At 43.3% G+C, this 19,495-nt stretch overlaps 1 long non-coding RNA gene across 1 annotated transcript in view; it reads left to right on the forward strand.

Annotated features, from left to right (window-relative positions):
* LOC116071019 overlaps window positions 1-18,865 on the forward strand; it is a 134,377-nt gene extending 115,512 nt beyond the window's left edge. Inside the window, exon 7 of the long non-coding RNA XR_004110673.1 lies at window positions 18,606-18,865. This is a non-coding gene — a long non-coding RNA (uncharacterized LOC116071019). The remainder of the gene's footprint in view (window positions 1-18,605) is intronic.
* The last annotated feature ends 630 nt before the right edge of the window (window positions 18,866-19,495 follow it).

Consider the following 19,495-nt stretch of genomic DNA (forward strand, 5'->3'; position numbering starts at 1 on the left):
TGTGATCCTGGTTGTGTCAGAACTCCTCAGAGTCAAGCTGTCTCTGGGATTCTGGGATTCTGGGATCCCGGGATCCTGGGCTTGTTCGATCACCTGGGAGTGGGTCTTTCTCTGTGTTCTGTGGGACTGGCTGCAGAGCTTGTGCCCAAGGTCTGCTCAGAACACTAACCCAGACAGACCGGAAGGAACCGGAGTCACTGGGCTGGCAGAGTTCCTGTGTGCCTGGTCCCGCTGGTCCCAATTACTCCCAGTTTTGGGACAGATGTTGGTTCCTGCTTACCTCTGATCCTGGGTGTGTCAGAGCACCTGGGAGTGGAGCTTCCTCTGGGTGTTGTGGGACTGGCTTCAGAGCTTGAGCCCAAGGTCTGCTCTGGACCCCAGCCCAGACAGACTGGAAGGAACCCAAGTCACTGGGCTGATGGAGTTCCTATGTGCCTAGTCCCGCTGGTCCCAATTACTCCCAGTGTTGGGACAGATGTTGGTTCCTGCTCACCTCTGATCTCAGGTGTGTCAGAGTCCCTGGGAGTGGAGCTTCCTCTGGGTGTTGTGTGACTGGCTGCGGAGCATGCGCCCAAGGTCTACTCTGGTGTGCCATTCTTTTAGTACTGATTTGCCCCGGTTTGATTAGAAGCCATGTCTAATTCTCACTTCCTCCAAATGAAATGACTCTCTGTACAAAGTGAAATGGTTTAAAATAAAAGGTGGTTACATCTGTGAAGCACTTTACCAGCTGGAAGACATAAGTAGCTATTAATTAGGGAAGTCACTGTTTGACCCATTCCTTATTCTATTCCTTTTAGATCTTTAGATTCATTGCTTCTCAATTATGTAATTTATAGGAGGATGTACAGTTCAGCTTTTTTTCCCTACTAAAACACCCAATGTGATCTGAAAGGCAGAGAGACCTGATGGATTTAATGTGTCACTTTGTCTTTTTGCAACTACAAGATTAGATGACTACTGTGTGCAACTAACTGTGTTTGAAAGAATGCTCCATAACAAAATGCAAATTAGTTTTTTCCTAACCTTTGCTCCCTTCTTCCTGATGGGCAAGAGACATCAAGCATCACAATGTCTTCAGGCAGGCCTGGTCCTTGTAAAAATACTCACCCTATCCATGCTGGCATTGGCAGCCTTTCCTGGGATTTCATCTGTTCATGTCATTTGCACTGATTCTAATGAGGACAACCCTCAGGCAAATGTCCAAGAAAAGTGAGTGCAATGAAAGCAAATAGAACCTAAGGAAATAGGTGAAGGGTTAAATAAGTCAGAGTTCTAGGGGATAGATAAAGGAAAGCTGGGGTTTTGTTTGCTTGTTCCATCTAGATGAATTAAGATCTTTTCCTGTGCCCCAGTGGGGTCCGATGGGCTCCTGCCTCTACTCTCAAAGCCAACAGGAAGCTATTGTATGGTTATATGTACTAGCGATAGGGCAAGTGAAGTGGAAACTTATAGTTTCTTTGGAAAGTCAGTTTGTGTTGGATGGTGTTTTACTGGGGCAGACACATGAAGGAGTGTTTTCCTGAAGTGGATACCGGTAAGAGAATGTTTTGCTAAAGCAAACATGTGAAAGGACACAGGGCATTAAGAAGGACCTAAGGGATGGTGAATGATGACCGATGGTATTGGTTTGCTTTGTCATCCCTTAATGATCATCATTTGTCATGGCTTCATAGAAAGAAATGCAAAAAAAACTTCTAGTGGTTTTCTGGTGGCTTCTTGCTCCTTTTTACATACTAGGGCTGATTGGCAGAGTGATACCAGCTGATTCAGATTCATGTGGAGTTTTGCTAAGACAGACTCAAGTGGTGAGGCAAGACCCCTGGGAGGACACACGACGTTTGGAGGGAGTATAAATAGAACCCAACAGACAGTGGCAGGGGGCTTGCATAGCTAGCTTTGCAAGGCTTCATTGAAAGGTATGGCAGAGAACTTCTGGTCTCCCTGTTGGTCCTGGTCGCTCCTGCTGACTTGTGCAGATCTGGTGGAGGCCTGGCTATTTCTGCTAAGCTACACCACATTGCTGAATCACGTTTGCTATCCTGACACTACCGATGGTGGTCTGATGATATCTGAGAGTGGATCAAGCTATTGCTAGTGGTCTGTGTGAACTGAACTGCTGAGATCCTGACAACGTATATTATATTTGCTCCAAGGAACTGTTTCTAAACAGGTCCACTTCCCTCATATCCTAATAACCTTTCCTTTCTGCTACCTCTAGCAAGTGGTGGGCTGGAAGGGCAGTTAAAGCACTTAAGAACCCATATTAAAAGTAGGATTTGAAAAAAAAATTAAGCCAATAGGCAGGAGAATGTAAACGTCTCAAGAGTGTTAAATTTGATTTTTGAATCACATCACCAATACTATCTGAACAGGTGGGAAGCTGACAACTCAATCATGAGTCGGGAGGAGGCACAGGATGGATGGCCTTCCTCCAGGAGTTTGCACTCTGAGAATATGGACAGAGCCCTCCTGCGGTCTACAACGTGACAGTTTGGGTGCCTGGATATCTCACTGCCCCAGAATATGAGACAGAGAACGCAAATGACTCCTCACAGCAAACGGTGTTGGGACAAAGTGAAATTGAGCTGCTGTGACTCTTCGGTTGTGACGTTCATTCCCCAGAACAGCTCATTCTATTAATATTAAAACAAAGTATTGAACACAAACGGGTTCAAGGGAGGTCTCTGGGTAACAGAGAGAGAGAGAGAACTGGGAAACTAGAATTAAGTATCACCTTCTCCAGCAACATTTGAAGATGATGATCACAAATGAAGATGATGTTGTCTGTTTTAAGAAAAGGAATTCGGAGGTAGGGAGATGGCTCAGGGAAGAACAGTGCTTTCTGCACGAGCATGAGGACCTGAGTTCAAATCCTCAGTATTATGTAAAAAGTTAAGCATGCCCATGTGTGCCCATTACCCCAGCACTGTAGAGGGAGGAAGAAGATTGCGTGGGTCTGGGTGGTTGCCAACCATGAGAGAGAGAGAGAGAGAGAGAGAGAGAGAGAGACAGAGACAGAGACAGAGAGACAGAGAGAGACAGAGAGAGAGAGAGAGACAGAGAGAGAGACAGAGAGACAGAGAGACAGAGAGACAGAGACAGAGAAAGAGACAGAGAAAGAGACAGAGACAGAGAAACAGAGAAAGAGACAGAGAGACAGAGAGACAGAGACATAGAGACAGAGACAGAGAGAGACAGAGAGAGAGAGAGAGAAAGAGAGAGAGAGAGAGGGGGGGGAGAGAGAGAGAGGAGGGGAAGGAAGAAGTAACAGAGACCCTTAGTGTCTGCCCCTTCCACAGCCCAGATCTGATTGTAGCTGCAGAGGTGGGGTGCTTACTTACTGGACAGCTAAGTCTTAGGTGGTGCTAACACTGACCTGCAATACTATTCTGCTGAAGCAGCTTCCAAGTGGGCCCAGACTGGAGAGCGTGAGATAGCTCGCTTCCCTTCCCTCTATGCTGGAGGCAAGTAGGAGATATGCAGCCTCCACCTGTTCACGTGACAGTGGGGGAAGTTTTCTGTATACCTTCCCAAGTTGGCAGCATCAAAGGCCCTGCTGCCTTCAGCAGTGGCTATGACCTTGGCTGTGCAGCCTCGTTTTGGTTTTTCTTTCTGCCATCTCCTTTCTCTACTAACTCCTACTTTCTGAGATCACTTCCCAGTGAAACCCCCCGGACCTGAGACCTTGTTGCAGCCTCCAGTAATGATTGCATACTAAGGAAACTAATATTCAAATTATTTTTATATTACACTCATACAATTTCATAAGTGGACTTAAATGCATTTGCCAAAAAAATTAAAAAACAACTTACATTGGTTGATACTTTTTTATTAAGACGGTATTTTCTGGATAGACAGCAGTAATGCAGGCTTCCCACTGTGGCTCTGATGACAGCTTCATCTCCACATGCTGTCTCATCCACAATGCAGGCATCCCGGAACACAGTGCCAACAGCATTCCCAAAATACTTGGTAAGTTGCTTGTTTGGAACTTGAAATGTATTTTCTGAGAGAAAATATTGCATTACTCAACAGAAAATGTCCCAAATGGCAAAGTATAGCCCCATGCAGAGAATTAATCACTGGCCTAGTGTTCTGATTTCCAAGATAAAATAAAGTAAAATAAAAATTCATGCAGCCTCGAAGACCTGGGCTCCCAAAGATTCATCCCTTGAAGGTGGCTGGGCCTTGAGGCCCTTGGGATCCAGGAGGGACAGAAGCTATTGTTAGAGGGCAAAGTAGTACATAGCAATCATGCCCTGATACTATTGTGGGAAAATAGACCTGTAAATAACTATATTGGGTTAGTCAGGTTCAGAATTTATGTTCAGAACCTTAGACCATGACCTTATCCAGAAAGAGGGATTTTACATATGTAGTGCCCTGAGGTATGATGAGGTCATGAGAGCTTAGGGTGGGATCTAAATCCAATGAAGACAGACAGAAACACACATACACACATACACACGCACACACAAACACACACACATACACACGCACATACACACATGTATACATACACATGCACACACAAACATATACACACATGCATACATACACATGCGAACACACATACACACATATACATGCATACACACACATGCACACATACACATACACACGAACAGACACATATACACACAAACACACACACAAACACACACATGCACATACACACATGCACACACATGCACACATATACATGCAGACACACATACACACTCATATACACACACACACAAACACACTCACATACACACACACACACACACACACACACACACACACACGCACATATGGCAGAACAAGAAACTTGACAGTGAAGACAGTGCTTAAAGCGGTACAGCTACAAGCCCCAGAGACAGAGAGATTTGCTAGGATTCACCAGCAGTGGCCAAAGACAAGGGTAGGGATTCGTACCCATAACCCGAAGGGTGGGCAGGGACCAGGCAACACCGGATTTTAGGCTTAGCTCCTGGAACTACAAGAAGACAAAATTTCTTTTGTGTTATATCATTAGGTTTGTGGCAATTTCTTAAGGAAGTCCAGAAAGCTAATAAAATAACTTCAAAATTCTGGAAGCTAGGCTGGGGCTTTGGATCAATCAAATAATCAATAAATCATTAATTCTCAAATATAAGGACTCCCACTCCCATTTTCCAATTTTCATGATTACATAGTAAATTCCTTGATTGCAGAAGCTGTCAAGAGGCCAGATCAGGATGGAATTCGACATCTTACTTTAAAATGTAAAATGTGTTAAATAGGATCTAATGTAAGCCATATCTAAAACCAGGGTTCTACTTCTAAATACTTCTAGAATGAGAATAATGTTTGACATACTGAATGTCTGGTGAGTGACTGGACCTGTGTAACTCACTGTAGTCCTTTGAGTAGGTTTAGTCCCCATAGACTCATAGGTTTGAATGTTTGGCCCATAGAAGGTAGAAAAATAGGATGTGTGGTCTTATTAGAGGAGGTGTGGCCTTATTTGAGGAAGCTTGTCACTGTGGGGACAGGGCTTTGAGGTCTTAAATGTTCAAAGTACACCAGTATGAAACAAATCCAGTTTCCTCCTGGCTGCTTTTAGATCAAAATGTAGAAGTCCTGCATCTTCCAGTACTATGTCTGCCTACAAGCTGCCATGTTTTCTGCCATGATGATGAGGGACTAAACCTCTGAAACTGTAAGCCAGCCTCAACTAAATGTTTTTACCTTTATTAGAGTTGCCTTGGTCATGGTGTCTGTTTACAGCCATAGAAACTTGAACTAAAACAGAATTTAGTACAAGGAGTGGGGGTATTGGAGTGATAGGCCTGACCATGTTTTTGTTTGGAGGAATGTAAATTTTGTAACTTTGAATTTGGAAAGCAGAAGATTGCTTTAAGTAGGGCTTAACAGGCCATCTGAGTAGGAATATGGAAGATATTGGTGCTGAGGGTGATTGGAACTCTGGGGGCCTGGCTCAAGGTGTTTCAGAGGAGAATTTCAGTATGTTGCCTAGAGATCATTCTAGTGATATTTTGGTAAAGAATGTGGCTACTTTTTTGTCCTTATCCAAAGAGTCTGCCTGAGGTTAAGATAAAGAGATTTAGATTAATTACATTGACAAAGGAGGTCTCAAAAAGGCCTAGTGTATCTACTTTGCCCTGTGGATCACTAGCATTTTGATCAAACATAGCAACCTGAGGGGAAAAAATTACAAAACGTATGTTTCAAATATTCAAGAGGCACCAGGAAGTAGAATGGAGCTAAATCCCATATTCAAGGAGATAAACAGATTAAAGGAGTGGTGACCTTGGGGTCAAGATCCTACCCAGCTAAGTTTATTGTTTATGCATTTGCAGTTGAATGTGGGAGAGTTATGTTAGGTGTTATTATGATCTGGTTATTGTTTTAATTTGCACATAAGGAGATATGGTTGTGTGTCAAATTGACAAGGGATGAATTTTATGGCTATCCTCAGTTCTCAATTTGACTGTATCTGGGATGAAGTATAATCCAGTATAGAAGAGAGCTTCCTCCTGGCTGATGGTGGAAGAGAGTCTCCTGGATACCTTTGGATCAAGATGTAGAACTTTCAAATCCTTCTCCAGTACCATGTCTACCTGCAGGCTGCCATGCTTCCTGCCATGATGATAATAGACTGAACTCCTTAAACTATAAGCAAGCCCCAATTAATTGTTTGCCTTTATAAGAGTTACCTTGGTCATGGTGTCTCTTTACAGCAATAGAATCCCAAGCTGAGGCAGGTGAGTTGTTTAGGTTGATAAATGCTTGCTGTGTAAGCCTGGGGACCAGCATTTGGGTTCTCATTTAAAACTGATCAGGTGTGACAGTCACTTGTCATCAACCTTGGCACTCAGGAGGTAGAGAACAAAGATTCCTAGGCAAGCTAGTTTGCCAGAAAGCTTTATGTTCTTCTAGACACCCTGCCTCAGTTGTTCTCAATTGAGATCAACAGATATCAAGGAAGACAATGGACATCAACTTTGGGCCTCTACACACATAAGCTCACACATACATGCACACATATAGGCATACTCACAAACATGGGAAGGGACACATACAAGCAGACTAAATGAAGTCATAATAACATAGCTCTCCTTTTCATCTGCTGAAATATGGTAGTAGCAAGACCTGCAGAGATGTCTATGAGTAGATCATCTTATTTATCAAGAATTACTCACAAGGAGCTTTTATCAGCATAGAAACATAATTTCCTAATTATTTTTCTTTCTTCAAAATTCTGCTGAAACCATTGAACACCCAAAGCCAACACCAAAATTTAACTAATATATGCAATCATGACCTAAACTTTACAACATAAACAGAACTGGATCCAGGATCTGTAGATTTAAATACAAACTCTAAGCCCAAACCATATTTATAAGGAAATGGAATGCAGGAAGGGAACTTACTACCCATGATTCATTTTAACAAACAAATAAATTATATAAAAATTCTCCAGCCGAATTCTTCATTCCAGTATGAACAACTAGCGACATTTACTATGTTATGCTGTCATTATTTATCAATTAACCTATCATTAACTGTAACTATGCTCACCAATTATGAACTATGCTACTTAAGAAAATGCTTGCTGACTATTTCTGGTCAGTCCTCCATCTGCCATGTCATGGCACATTAATCATGCCAGGTTTGGTGTGCATGTTTCCCTATGTGTATTTTCTTTGACCAAAGTAAAAGCTAATGTCATCATTGGAAAGGGCAATAGGCAGAGTCTCTCCTTCCTCATGGTCTGCAACCTTATTTCTGTTCCTCCTGGATTTGGTAGTTTGCTAGTATTTTGTGGGGTTTGTAGGCATTTCATAAGCCTCACTTCTGTGTATAACAAGGCAGGGTTTAGCTGTTCATTTGTTCACCCACAGGTAAGTCAATATTTGCTCACATTTTGTATTTCCACTATAGAAGTACTCCATTGGAAAATCTAGAACCTCATAATATACTCAATGCATTTATGACATTATTTCATAAAAAATTGTGAGAAAAATGAATAATTATAATGTCCAGAAGGAAACTGCAGACTTTGATTTTTTTCCTTCTATCAGACTTTCTACTGTTGGGGATTTAACTTGTCCTTACATGGTATATTAATCAGGGTTGTCTAGAGTCACAGAACTTATGGATAGTCTCTATATAGTAAGGGAATTTGTTATGATGACTTACAGTCTGTAGTCCAACTCCCCAACAATGGTCAGCTATGAATGGGAAGTCCAAGGATCTAGTAGTTGCTCAGACCCACCAAGCTAGTAGATTCCAACAGATGTGCTGGCAAGTAAATGCAAGCAGGTGAAGAAGAGTGAATCTTCCTTCTTCCAATGTCCTTATGTAGGTCTCTAGCGGAATGCGTGGCCCAGATTAAAGGTGGATACCATCACCCTTGGATCTGAGACTTGTTTTGTCCCAGGCTGACCTTGAGTTCAGAGGTCTCCTTGCCTCCATCTCCTGGGATTCAAGGCATGTACTACCTTACCTGGGCCTAAGCTTTTCATAGACATTGTGCCTCAAGATCTCCATACTAAGATCCAGGTCAGAACTTGTGTCTCCCAGCCTCAAGATCTGGATCACAAGTGAGCCCTCCAATTCTGGAGTGTAGTCTATTCCAGATACAGTCAAGTTGACAACCAGGAATAGCCATCACACATGGGACGCTACACGTAGGCTGCAGGAGCCTTTCAACAGTTGGTTTTTTGACTGGTCAATAAAGAGCATCAATGGCTGTGCAGAGCAATAGAGGTGGGACTTCTAGGATTCCTGAGCAAGAAAACACAAGACCCAGAGAAGAGGGGAGTCCTCTGTGAAAGGGGCATAGAATGGACCACGACATGAAAAAGTGGGAGGGTGAGACAGCTGAAATGTAGGTGCAAAGTGAAAGTGGCCCCATGGGAGGGCTGCCCAGAAGGAAGGAAACAGGGCAGCAAAGATAAAATATAGATTTAGAAAATGTTAACTCAGGAATACCAGAGGGGAGTATGTGCTAGCCACGGGGAGGTTTGGAAGTGGCCCAGTCATTGAGTTAGCTAAGGCAAATTAAAATATAAAGGCTGCGTGTGCATGTCCTTCATTTATGAATCCAGAGCTCTTAGGAGAGTGCAGAGATACTCACACACCTGCCGGGAACATAGAGCGGACTTTTAAATATTTACCACTACATTCTACCACATGGGATGGAGAAAGCATGGAATGCCCCTAGAATGAGCAGTAAGAATTCTGGTACAGGATGGACTTGCTTATAAAATGAACAATGGATATGGTTGCAGGCCAGAGCTCAGAGCTGTACGAGATCACTCCCATGTGAAATATAGTCTTTATTAAAGTATAAGTAAGAACATACACTTACTTGAAGTGTAGCTATTAGTGCACTCAGCACAGCCATTTTGTAGAACTTCAGTCGATATAAGATTGTTTCTGGAAAAGAAGGTTGAGGCAGTATCTTACTCTATAGCCCAGGATAGCCAGAAATTTATTTACTATGTAGCCCAGGCTGGCCCTGAAATTGTGGCTATCTCTGTACCTCTGCTTTCCAAGTTCTGAGATTACAGGCTTGTGCCACCACTATATATAGAATATAGATATGAAAGTTCTTCCACCTCTGACATGCTTGAAGAGTATGCAGAACTCGGTGTTAATAAGGCATTGCTTGTATTGCCGTTGAATTTATAATTGTTTTCAACTTTACATTAGTTAGTCTTTGTCAATGTGATGTGTAGTCACTTATGAAGAAGGAGCCTCTTGGTTGAGAAATGGCCTCCAACAGGTTGGCTTGTGGGCAAATCCATGTGGCATTTTATTGATTAATAATTGACATAGGAGGGCCCAGCCCACTGTGGGAGGTCCCAGCTCAGGCCAGGTGTAGAGGCATGCAAGCAAAGCAAACCATGGAAGCAAGCTAGCAAGCAGCCTTCCTCACAGACTCTACTTCAGTTTTGCTTCCAGGTTCCTGCCTTGAGTTCCTGCCTTCACTTCCTTCATTGATGGACTGTGATATGCAAGTATAAGCAAAATCAACCCTTTCTTTCCCAAATTGCTTTCAGTCAGTCTTTTATCCCATCAAGAGAGAAGAAAACTAAACTAAACTTCCTTAGGAAATGCGCACCCTGTCCCTCACAAGACACTCCTGTAAGCTCAAGGACGCATGCCCGCTCCCCTCCCCATACACGGAAACACTACTGCCAGAACCTGAAGCCTGTGGATTAAAATTCCATATCCAGAAGGTTCAGGTTAAAAGTCCAGCACGGGAAATCCACACTGCTTGCTGGGACTCATTTCCCTCTAGGCTTTACCAAATAAATTCCTCTCCATACCACTCAGCCCTCCAGTCTCTCCAGCCCTCAGATGTGCCAACAAGCCTACAATGTCTGTCCTGGTCTGACAGTTCTTTGGCTGTCTTGGATTCACAGTCTCTGCTCAAGTTAGATGTGTTCTCACCTTTCGAGCAGGATGATGCTTGGGCCGGAAACAGCCAACCTGCATTAGTTACTGCCGAAATGAGTCATGGAGGATGAAGCTTGGGGATAGCGTGGCATTACTAAGCTTGAAGTGAGTGAGCATGTACACCCAGCCATAGATGACATGGGAGCCACCAGAACCTATCTGCTTTTCAATTATAAGTACTTTTCCTCTGTTTTATCTATTGTTACGTGTGCCCACCTGCGTGCATGACTGTGGGCAGGCACTTGCCGCGGCACGTGTGGAGAGGTCAAAGGAAAACCTGGTACCAGTATCTTCTTCTAACATGTGGGTCCTGGGGACAGATCTCATGTCTGGCTTGGAGGCAAGCACATTTACCCATCTCGTTGGCCCTGACACCTGTAGAGTTGCTCTAAATGAGGGGGAGAATCCAGACTCAATTTACACAATTCATCTGTTCCCACATCTACTACAATTAGACTAGCCATGCCAGTGGGACTACCCCAGGGCATATCTTGTCTATTCTGGATCTATTGACATTTTTTTTTTCCCATTAAGAAAATCTGGATCATCACTTTCTTGCTTATCACCAGCTTCTTTCTTTCTCCTGCAAGTAAGAAACAGCCATCCCATAACTGCCTAGGTATGCTTGGCTCCACATAACTAAACTCGGTACTGGAAATGATTGCAGTCCTCTCACGTAAGTTTTGCAGCAGGCGAAACCACATTGAAACCCACAGGTACAAAGCTCTGTGTCCCTCTGTTTACCATTTAGCACAACCTCTGTGAGAGTCTCACCCTCCCAAACTCAAAATGAGTCCAGAGGGTTAATATCTCCAGAGCCTGTTTAAAATCGGACGACAGAGACATCTTTTGTTAGTATTGGGGTGCCCTCCCGCCAACCCCATGAACCCTGTCTGGCCCCCAAACCCCTGTTCTCTCCTCTCTGGCAGATAACAAGACACGGCATGTACAACCCAGGCTTCTACTCCTCTCAGATCCTGAAAGCAAAGGAGAGCAGTTACAAAACAGAAAAAGTGACAGTGATAAATACTCCTCAGTGCTACATCTGATATGATTAACAATTTATTTTGGCAACACCCAGGAGGAATTTTATATGGTTTTCCTGAATTCAGTAGGACTCTTGCCAGCAGAACCAGGAACACTAAGAAATAATCCAGATTGAGGGAACTCGGGGCGGAAAAAAAGCCATCTTGCTACATTTCATAGCATTGCCTCTGATCTGGAGATCAGCCGTCAGCTGTTGCTCAACCCTTACGTTTCCAAATGCTCCTCCACTGTTGTCTTCCAAGGCTGGGGTTGATGGATGGATTTATAATGAGTGCTGCAGATAGCCCCGAGGTCAAAGCTTTGTAAGAAGGGAAAGGAAGCATGTGGCAGCCAAATATTTTGCAATCTACAAGTATTCTTAAAAATGTGGATGTTCTATCCCAGTTGTCAGCTTTAAGAAGCACAAATGCTACGAGCTGAGGACTGCCAGAGTTAACTGTTCAAGCGAAATTCACTTTCAGGAAGAAAGAAAGGTTGATCTTACGCATCCTTTGCCGGAGCCAATGGTCCTTTCTGTGAGGAGGGACTTTCACAAACATGACATTCTTTGTGTCCTGGCTTTCGGCCTGCTATCCTTGATTTCTCCTCAGGGCGAATTTAAAAGGAGTCCCTGGAACACTCGCGTCCCTGAGTTCGAATCCCCAAGTTTGTCTCTTCTCTCTTTCTCTTTCTGGGGACTTGTTCACCTGCAGAAAACAGAGGTCCCCACACATCTTTAACACATGTGAGAAATCAGCAGGAAAGTCCTGGCTGAATGTGGCCCCATCTATTTGCTTGGACACTTACAGTACAAGAGGAAGCCACCCAGAGCTGTCAGCTGCCTCTTCCCCTTCCTCCTCCCCTCTTCCTTTATCTCCTCCCTCTTCTTCTCCTCCTTTTGAGGTGGGGGTGGGGAAAGTCCCACTATGTTGCCTAGGCTGATTTTGAACTTCTGTTGGGGTTTGGAGTAGGGGCTCAAGTCATCCTTTGTCCTCAGCTTTCCAAGTCAGAGACTACAGGTATACATAATGTGCCCAGAAGCTATGTGATGGACATATTTAATAGTAACACCATCGATAATAAAGATGGTGTCTTGACTCTGCCTCAATCTATCCTTTTACCTCTCAACCAGTTCTCAGAGAGAACATGGCTGAGGAGGAGTGTGATGCTGCTTGTTTCCCTCAAGTACTTACACAGTGGCTGATTCCATCCCAGACAATACGCTTCTCACAAGGCTCTCTCTTTTGAGTTGAACATTTCCTCCCCCTTGAGCCGCATTAAAGGAAATCCCTTCAGACTCAGAGTTGGCTTATCCAGACCAACTGCCTGCTGAGTGGGGCAGAGGGATGTGGGTTAGCACTCAGCCTCCACACTTAACTCTAGTCATTGCACACTCCCTTCGGTCACACAGAAGCACAAAACCAGACCAGATTTCACGCATCCCTTCCTGTGGTGCGGATTCTCAAGGTCATATTAGGGTATAGAGAAGCTTCAATGTCCAGACAGCAGTTAGACGGAGTTAAAATTGGCACATGACTCTGTTTTGATCTTTAATTGAGAGGTCAGCCGACAAGGGTATGACCACTATTAAACTAAATGTTAATGTTAGCAAGGAGGGGAAGAAAGCCAGAAAAACAAAGAATGTCTCTCAACCCCCCTTGATCTACAGCTAAGACATTTGTCAATCAGTGTGTGAGCTAAGAGTGCCGTCAAGTGTTCTAGTATCAATAAGATGGCAATAAATAAGAACATGTGTCCACGTCTGTAAGATGAAATCAATAGAGTACTGCCCTGCCATTAATCTCTCTAAGGCTTTCTCATCCTGCATTATCTTTAATCTTTGATGCTTGCCTTGGGAAGTAGATGTTATCTCCATTTTAAGGCTTTGGCAAACTGAGGCCCCAGCAGATAGAGTGAAACTTGTTCAAGCTTAACCCCTGACTATGTGTCACCAGGTAACACATGTGACTATCTGGTTCAAACTTACATTTTCTGACTCTTTGCCCTACAGCTATGACCTCCAAGCCTATATTCTCTAAAATACAATAAAACTTTGGGTTGATGGTCATGACTGGTTTTGTTGTTGTTGTTCATGGGATGGAACCCGGACTCTCATACGCGTTATGCATGTAGCCTACTACATTCACTCCATGATCTTAAATATTATTATTTTGGTGTGTGTGTATGTGTAGTGTGTAGATTTGGGAATTCAAGAAATGGTTTTCCTTCTCTCACCATTATTTACTTTGCACTTGTGTATGTTTGCATGTGAATATCTACATGTATGTGGGCATATACAGCACACAGGTGGAGGTCAGAAGATATATATTTTCCTAGGCTGTTTTCCTTTCTAACATGTGGGTGTAAGGACTGAATTCAGATTGCAAGGCTAGGGGGCAAGCACCTTTGCCAGCTGAGTTATTTTGCCAGCACAAGAAGACAACTTTGGGGAGTTAGTTCTGACCTTGTACCTTGTGTGAGGAAGGGTTTCTCTCATTGTTTACACCATTCTGTCATATTCCAGGTCATGAGCTTCATGGCAAACCTCCTGTCTCCATCTCCCATGTAGCTATAGGAACATGGGGATTACAGATGCATGCTACCAAATCAGCTTTTTGGACATCTCAGGGATTGAAAGTCAGATTTTGGGGGTTGCTATAGTAAGCTCTTTTTCCCACTGAGTTATCTCCCATGCCCATGACTTAATGTTCTTATGGTGCTATGATACATACTGATAAAGAAGACTGATAACAGGTATGTATTGGAATAATGATGGCATGGCATTATTCAGAAGAAACTGTGGCCTACTTACATTAATCTCTGCCTTCAGATTTAGAAAAGGCACTGATGACACATACCTGTGCTATGAGCCGGCAGGGGAGACCTGTGTCAGTCAAGGTCCAGTTTACCCATGTTCAAAGGGTTATTCATGTACTTGGCCCCAATAAATGATCTCCTAGTGCTCCAGAGCAAAGATGATATTCCTGAACATTGGTGTGTTAAAAAGGAAGAATTGTCTGTTTGGGTTCTAATGTGAGTAACATGAGATTTCAGATGAGACTGAGTGGGCAGAGGCCCAAAGACAACTTGGTATAATGAAGAGGAAGTACAGATGTGATTGGGATGTCAGCAGGAACCCATTGCACAGAGTGAGGCACCCCATCACTGCCCTCTGATGCTCCTGGTCATCCTCTCTCACTCCCTGATACTCAAGGCTCTCATGTCTGTATATGCCCCACATGTTCTGCAAAGCCTTCTGAGCTATCTTGTTCTTCATCATCCGCACATCCACAGAAGCCAGTCTATCCCTCTGTCTCTAAAATTCACACACCAGCACTATTCCCAGATGGGTAAGAGGACTGGAGCCTCTACTTGAAGAGAAAAACCCAGAAGCACATGGTTTTAGGTGCTTTGTAAAGCCCTTTTGTGGAGGATGTTTTACTTGGTGCTCATAAGAGCTTTGAGGCAAGGAAGATCCTGGTCTCATCTCACAGATAAGGAAATTGAGACCCTCAGAATCAGACTGTACTAATAAAGGCAAGACCAGCAAAATGACAACCATCTACCACATGTGTAAGGTCTTACCTTCTTAATAGCATTTTCTAGGCTTCTGCACCAACAGCTATTAAGTATCCATGAGAATAACTCCATAATAATGATAAAATAAATTCCCTTCATTGTACAGCAATTTTTTTAAAAACCCATAAAATTATATTAAGTCTATTGAAGCTAATGTTGAATTCAAATGCAATAAAGTAACTGTGTAAATGCTTTGCTAAGAGGACAGCACCCTAATTAAGAAGATTGTTAAAAAGATGGAGCACATGAATGCATCCATTACATGGGATTTACTAGAACTCATTGTACCCACAACCATAAAGTAGGACCAGCTGTTGCCTGGAACATTGAAATAGACTCATGAAGTCGAAGGTAGGCATTGTAGTGAATTTTGTTAAAGTGAGGGTGCCTTCATGTCTCCTTAATCCTTTCTTACTTTGTGTATCATTTAACTGAAGGCTTCATAGCATCTTCTGGGTGGCAGATTCTGTGTTTGTGGGTAGGTTTTCCAGTTTGAACCTTCTCTACAAATGACATCTTTGTTTGAAACAAGTCTGGGGGTGGGAGGATGAGTATTCAGCTTGTGATTGCAGGTTATAGTCAGTCACTGTGGGGAACTAAATGTAAGAGTTTAAAGCAGGCACACACATTCATAGTCAAGAGCAAAGAGAATAAATGCATCCTGTTTGTGGGTTCTCAGCTAGCATTCTCCTTTCTTAGACTGTTCAAAAGTCCCTGCCTAGGGAATGGTGCTACCCTCAATGGGCTAAGTTTTCCCAGGTTAAATAACAATCAAGATGATCTTGCCACAAACATGTCCAAAGCCAGCCTGATCTAGACAAATTCCTCATGAAGAATTTCTCCCCAGATGGATGTTAGGTTGTGTCAAGTTTACATTTAAGCTAACTAGCATAATCCACTCCTTGCCAACTTAAAACACAAATACATCACTTTGAGCCATAAATTTTCATCCCATCTCCCAAAAGTCTCATGTTAAAATCATATTATAAAATTCAATACAACTCTAAAATGAAGAAAAAAAAATACAGACATCTTTTTTTAAAAATTCCAACACTTTAGAAAGCCAATGTTTTTGTTTTGTTTTGTTTTTTGTTGGTGGTGGTGGTGGTGGTTTTTGTTTGTTTGTTTGTTTTGATGGCTACAAACTCAAGTGACTTGATTTACAAAAGTCCCTAGAGGCAGGAATGCTGTCTATAATGTGTTCTTCATTTGTTTACAATGCTTTTGGTGCCTCCGATTTTGTCTGGCATTCAGCTAATGGTCCACAGTTGTGAACTGCCATGCGTCTCCTTCACTAGAAAAGCACATCTCTTATCAATACAGTGGGAAAGAATAATCTGAAGAGATTTCATGTGTATCTCTCTATGATACTATGATGTTAGCTAAAGGAGGCTAAAGGATATGACCACACTGGAACACAATCCATTGTGGCTGTACATGGTGACCATTACAACCCATACACCAAGACAAGGCTTCAAGCTCACCTGCTTAAAGCAATGATGCTTGTTCCCCCGGGGACTGATCTCAGCAACCAGGGACATGGTTTGTTTTGTGTTTATTCCTATATTGTGCTCTGGGAGGAAAACATCTTCTCCCCAGTTATTTCATGTGTGTGTAGAGAAAGCAGAGCAAGTCCTGACTAGTCGGCCTCACCCTGGGGCTCTGTGTCACGTTCAACACAGTAAAAAAATAATAATAATAATAAAACCATTCCAAGTGTTCCCATCAGAAAGATGAATCCAGGAAGTAAAGAACTTTCTGAGTGTTTGGAAGATCTGGAGGAATGAAAATCTGTTGGTTTCAAGGTCAATCAGGATAGCTGCCAGCTGGAGGTCAGGGCACCTGCTGCTAGTGCCACTGCTGACTGGTACTGGTGACCGGGAATTAAGAGTGTGCACTGCAGCTGCTGCTTGCTTTTGCTGGCCCTCGCTTGCCCACTGCACAGCTGTGGGAAAAGTCCCACCTCTCTTTTATGTTCCGAGCATCGCTGAAATACATTTTACTTATAGAACCCTGGCTGCCGTCCAGATCCTCGATGGGTGCGTAAATGAGGGCAGTAACAGGTACCTTCTGAAAGCAGTTGCTGGGGTTAATACTGTCAACTCTACGGGATCTAGAATCACCTAGGAGACTGATTTCTGGGCATGTTTGTGAGAGAGTGTCCAGATTACGTTAACTAAGACAGAAGGCCCACATTAAATATGGGTGCTTTACACTATGGACTGGAGAATCAGACTAAATGACAACAATGATAAAAATGGGGTTGATATCCACCGTTCATCTCCCTCTGCTTCCTGACTGCAGGTGCAATGTGACCAGTTACTTCAAGCTCCTGCAGCCGCTGTGCCTTCCCCACCATGATGGGCTGGACTCTCACTGTGAACCAAAGTCACTCTTTCCTCCCTTAAGCTCCTCTTTTGGGTGCTTTGTCACAACAATAAGAAAAGTGACTGACACAAGTAATGCCTGGCACCAGGCTTCACACACCACTTGGTGCACAACTCTCCCCCACCCCCACCCCCACGCCCTCCCCCTCTTCACATATAGCTTCTCCAGATGAACTTCACAGTCCCAGATTCTAGCTTAATCTGATGAGCTGTTGTGACTCAAAATTTTAAAACTGGCAGACCCAAGGCTGGGAAGATGGCTCAGTTGGTGTTTACTGTGCAAGCATTCGGTCTCTAGATCAATCCTCCACACCCATGTAAAATGTCCAGGGAGTAGCACAGATCTATAATCCCCAAACCAGAGAAACAGAAACAGAAGAATGCCCTGGGATTCTGACCAGGCAGTCTCAACAAGCTGTCAAGCTTTAGTTGGGAAGGAATAGAGGAAGAGACCTATTGTTGGCCTCTGGCATGCAAACACATGTATGTGAACATGTGCACGCAATCATATGCATACATATCAACACATACACATGTAAAAGAAGAAAGGGGGATAAAAGAAAACAGATACAACTGGCAGATGCTATCCAGACTCTTGGTTAGCTTGCTTATGCAAATGTGTTTTCTCCCCTCTGCAATGATCCAATATGGTAAAAGTAATGAGATCTGGAATGGTAGACTAGGGCTAGTTTGTTTAAAGTTTCTGAGCCTCAGTCTCTTACTCAAACTGTGTACTAGATCATTCTGTCATGAGAATCCAGTGAACTCATAGACTACAAACACAATGCCTTTTTTTTTTAATAGACCAGAAATGCCAATGGCTGACTATTTTTAATTGCATCCCTGACCAGGAATTGCTCTCTGCCTAAGGAAGTGACCTTGTCCAAGGATATGTGCCTTCTTTGAATCAATCTATGTTTAAGAACTAAGAGAGAAGTGATGGTTAATATTGATTAGCAGTTTGATGGGATCATTCAGAGACAGGCTTCCAGGGTGATATAGATTAGGTTAGATACTGAGCAAACCTGTGAGGGATTTATCTGCTTATCAAGTGAGTTGGAAAGACCCAATTTGGGCAGCATCTTTCTATGTTGGGTCTTGGACTGAATAAAGAAGAGAAAGTGAATTAGAAACTCTTTATTCTCTTTTCAGGGATGACAGACACAATGTAACCAGCTCCCTTGAACCTCCAGGACATCTCCCTGGAGAAGGAGAACATGCTGGAAATGTGAGCCAAACAAATGTTTTCTCTTTTAAGTTGCTTCTGTCATGGAAACAGGTAAAGTAACTAAGACAAGAACTAAATGTTCTAAATCCCTGTTGGTGCATTCAGGGCAACTCTGAAGGGCCCCAAGCACGAGAGCTCCCATCTGATCAGGTGAGGGGGGTCTCCCGGACGGTACCACAATACAACTCCTCCCTTTGCCCTGTCCTGCTTTCTTCACTTTCACATCCTAAGGGAACCCAACCCCTCCAAGAAGCTGCTTACACACAGATCTCTGGGGGTGTTTCCTGGGAAACTCATATGTCAACACTGGATGAGCACCAAAAGGACTGGCTAAAGGATAAGTGGCTACAGACCCTCCCAGGAAGGCTGTCAAGCCAGGTGTGGGCAACAAGTTCTGAGAAACAAGAGCCCAGAGTATCCTCTAGAATGACTTCCTGGAAATCTACAAAGAAAGATGGGATTCACAAATTGGGGGAAACGTTCAACTATAAGGAGGAGATTAAAGAGTCTTGACTCACCAAAAAAAGAAGCACGTTTGTGGTAATGGTGATGAAATGTTCAGTAATGAACCGTTGCAGACAGGTATGGGTCATCATTTCAACCACTGACAGTTTCCAAGGTCTATAGAGCAGCTGCTTGGGACTGGAGGGCTTTGCCCTGCCATTGGAAACACACACCAACCTGAAGGTTCAGCCTAAGACAGGTGCACAAGAAATCCTAGGTGGTCAGTTCCAAACATTCAGTTCCCCTAGGGCTCACACCTCATCCTTTCTGTTCTTACAATCACTGGTCTTCCTTTCCAACATGCTGATAA

The sequence above is a fragment of the Mastomys coucha genome, unplaced genomic scaffold (genome assembly GCF_008632895.1).
Source record: "Mastomys coucha isolate ucsf_1 unplaced genomic scaffold, UCSF_Mcou_1 pScaffold22, whole genome shotgun sequence".
Taxonomy (NCBI): domain Eukaryota; kingdom Metazoa; phylum Chordata; class Mammalia; order Rodentia; family Muridae; genus Mastomys; species Mastomys coucha.